We start from the raw sequence: 3,707 nt of genomic DNA, 5'->3' as shown, positions 1-3,707 counted from the left end.
TGTTTCCTTTTTCATTGACTTCCGACCTGCTACTTGACTCCTTGCTGATACAGTATTTGGGCGTAAGAAAATGGCTAGAGATGGTAATGAGTTTGAAATAAGTACCAAACGCAGTTGTCTTGGTTGTTCCTTAGCCCCCACAATCTGCTGGCTAAAAGGAGTCATTGGAGATTCAAGTGAATAAGCAGAGCAAACTTGCCCAGTCTCACACAGGGCCCTTACCGGCACTCCTTTTTTCTTTTCTTCTGGGGCCGACATCAGCAGGACTCAGTATAGACTATCCTGATCATACTATTTATTTGAGGTTTTAAGTTTTATTAAAAGTTCATTAGCATAACATAAACTTAAGTTTGACAATATCAGATAAGGTTGGGTTTTGGAGCCATGAACTCTGATGTGTGATTTGGAATGTGAATTCGTACAATCACTTTGAAGATGATTTGGCAGCATCTCTGGTACAGTTGAAAATAGGCCCTCAGACTGAGCATTCTCATTCCCAGGTATGGACAGAAAAACTCCTCTTGCTCAGGTGTACCAGGGGACTCAAACAAGAATGACTATTGCAGTTCAGTTCATAATAGATACTGGAAACAACACATAGTGGAGACTTCTGCTGTCCACCAAAATCTGCTCTCAACTTGCAAAATTATAGGCTCATAGAACAAATGGCTAGACTGCAGTTCCCAGCCCTTTACTCCCCATCCCCAGTGGGGAAGGGGTAGCCAACTTCTCTCCAGTGGAATGCGAGTGGACGTTATGGTGTCACTTCCAGGCTAGAACTTTGGAGTGAGTGTATGTCCAGGCTTCCCCCTTCCTCAGGTGCAGATGATCATGAGGCTCTAGGATGTTAGAGCACAAAATGGAGGATGGCTGACTCTGAATCACCCCTGGAAGGGCTACTTGTCAACCCGGAATATCTATCAGATGAATAGACGAGCAAGAAATAAATGTCCATTGTTTGAGACATACATTTCTGGGTCTCTTTGTTAGCTTACTCTAGTTTATATAACCCAATTGTCCATTGTCAGGAGAAAGGATAAACTGTGACATAGTCATACAGTGGAAAACTGCTATGAAACTAGGGCTTCTTTTTCATCATGAACACATCTCAGAAATAACATTTGGGGAAAGCAAGTTACTACATAATACATCAAGTATACCATTTCTATAAGGTTTCAAAACACGCAAAAATGCTCTCTACTGCTTATGGATACATAAATACAGAGTATACAGTATATACAAATATGTTTATACTTTAATATACATAAGCATAGTATGAAAACATGCACCAGAGTGATAAACACCAAATTGAGTATAATGCTTCTGGGACCCTGGACTACAAGTGAATTTAGAAGCTCTTATTATTTTTTATTTTTAGAGAGGGAAGGGAGGGAGGAAGGGAGGAAGATAGAGAGAAAGAGAGAAACATCAATGTGCGGTTGCTGGGGGTTATGGCCTGCAACCCAGGCATGTGCCCTGACTGGGAATCGAACCTGAGACACTTTGGTTCACAGCCCGAGCCCAATCCACTGAACTACGCCAGCCAGGGAGAAGGTCTTATTTCTTAAGGTGGATAGTGAATTTGTTACAGTTTTATACTTTTTGTATGTTTAAGTATTTTAAAAATCAGTTAACACAAAACATTCTTACCTTTCTTTAGAGGGAGTACTTTGGAAATTTTTCTTCTGCTTCAACTTAAACTTTGCTCTCCCCTCGCCATGTAGTTTACTCTCCCCCATGTCTTCACGTCCATTTCTACCACCCCAGGTAGAGCCATCACCACCTCTTGCCTGGACTGCAGTAGCTTCCTGATTGATTTCCTGCTTTTCACTGGCTTGGATACACTCCACATGACCATTTGTAGTGAGCTTTTAAAAATTATAAATCAAACCTCATTTACCTGCTAAAGGAAGACAAAAAGTAGATTGAGATCTTAGTTGGCCAGCCTGCTGCTCACTAGCCAGGTACAAAGTGCCTTTATCAGATGATTCTTCTGTTAGTCCTCCAGCTCTCAGAGGCCTCACTCTGAGAGGAACAGCCAGAAGCAGTACACCAGATCCATTATCTGGAATGGCAGGAATTTAAACAGATAAGATGGCCGTTCTCCACCTTGGGAGTTAGATAACTGGATCAGCTATGGCAGTAGAGGAACTAATTGTGGAAGAGTAAGATTCTAAACTCTTATCAGCCTTAGGTACGTATTTTCCTAGGGTTTTTGCATCCAGAGAGAATAGGGCTTCAGATTTGTCTTGGGTACCATGTTTTTCAAGTGCTGTGTTTCTGTATTTTCAGCTCATGAACTGAAGTATTCAGGTTAAGATAACAGCATGTTATCTCAAGTTATATTTTCTGCATCAAAACTGGTTTCATTATTTGTATACAAATAATGTATTCGTACATTAGTATAAGAAATGCATTCGTACAGTCGTGTAAGAAATGCAGAATAAAGAGAAAAGTGATGAAATAGAAAATACACTGTAACAAAAATAAAATCAATGGATAAATTATAATCCAAGTAGCCTTTTATTTTTTAACAAAAACTTGTTTAGAGAAACTACATATTTAACAGAAAAATTGTTAAAGCTAGAAGTTAAAGGTACATTGAGGGATAGTCTTTTTAATCCAGTACAAAGGAATTAATTTTACATATGAGTAAAACTAAATTCAAGAATTTTATTTTTCTCCCTGGCTGGCATAGCTCAGTGGACTGAGTGCGGGCTGTGAACCAAAGCATCACAGGTTCGATTCCCAGTCAGGGCACATGCCTGGATTGCAGGCCAAGGCCCCCAGCAACCTCACGTTGATGTTTTTCTCTCTTTCTCCCTCACTTCCCTAATAAAATCTTAAAAAAATATATTACTTTTAAGTTTTTCATTACTGGCAATTTCTGGAAAACATAACATTGATTATATTTTTCCACAGAGGAGCAATGTTAAAATATGGGGTTATATGCCTTTATAAGGATTCACCATTCAAATAAATCACTGATCTAAATATCAATATAAATGCAAAAAACCACCACAACCACCCTACTCTAAAAGACTACACTAACTTAAAATAGTATTCCCAGTTCTATTAAGTAAGTATAAATGGCATGTGTTAGTTACAAAAGGCATTTCGTTACTATTAAGTGCACATAATGGTAAGAAAATGTAGTATGTGGCCTAAAACTAAAGTATTTAATGTATTTAACATTAAGTAATCTTATCATCTTAGACTTGGGCGTGTGGCTATTGAAATTGATGACCTACGACTCTAAAAAGTCATCAAATATTTAAAAACGTTTTTCTTGATACATTTCCCTAAAACAAGCAGAGGCATTCGGCCACCTCATTAATCCTTGAGCTATTTCTCCACAGAAAATATTTTCAAAAGTAAAAGTTGACGTAAGATACGCTCCCTTTATCTCCCCTTCTCAATGTACTCAAAGCTCAAACTGTAAGGGCTGCACTGTTTTTCGCATCGTGGGAGCCCTGCCCTAGGAGTCTCGTCTGGTTCTCCTCCATAACACACCTTTACTCTTCCCGGACCCAACCCCGCGACGGGGGGGAATCGTTTCCTCCAGGCCACCGCCAGCCCTCCCAGCAGCTCCCCTTGCCTAGCAGGGTACCCAGTGGGGTCCCGAACTGGGAGGGACAGGAAGGTGCTCCGACTTCCGTTGCTCTTCCCTTTCTGAGCAGGTTGGAGCCAGTTCCGGTTTCTTTCAC

General features: G+C 40.1%; 1 long non-coding RNA gene across 1 annotated transcript; it reads right to left on the bottom strand.

The window, feature by feature from the left end:
* Positions 1-376: 376 nt before the first annotated feature.
* Positions 377-3,669, bottom strand: LOC123822590. Its single transcript, XR_006786366.1, has 3 exons — positions 3,514-3,669; positions 1,651-1,903; positions 377-917 (listed from the first exon to the last, which is right to left on the bottom strand). It is a non-coding gene; the product is annotated as an uncharacterized LOC123822590 (long non-coding RNA).
* Positions 3,670-3,707: the final 38 nt, after the last annotated feature.

The sequence above is a fragment of the Phyllostomus hastatus genome, unplaced genomic scaffold (assembly GCF_019186645.2).
Source record: "Phyllostomus hastatus isolate PE091 unplaced genomic scaffold, TTU_PhHast_1.1 phas_contig_402, whole genome shotgun sequence".
Lineage (NCBI taxonomy): Eukaryota > Metazoa > Chordata > Mammalia > Chiroptera > Phyllostomidae > Phyllostomus > Phyllostomus hastatus.
Note: the sequence above shows the minus strand (reverse complement) of the source record. Positions and strands in the feature narration are given on the sequence as shown.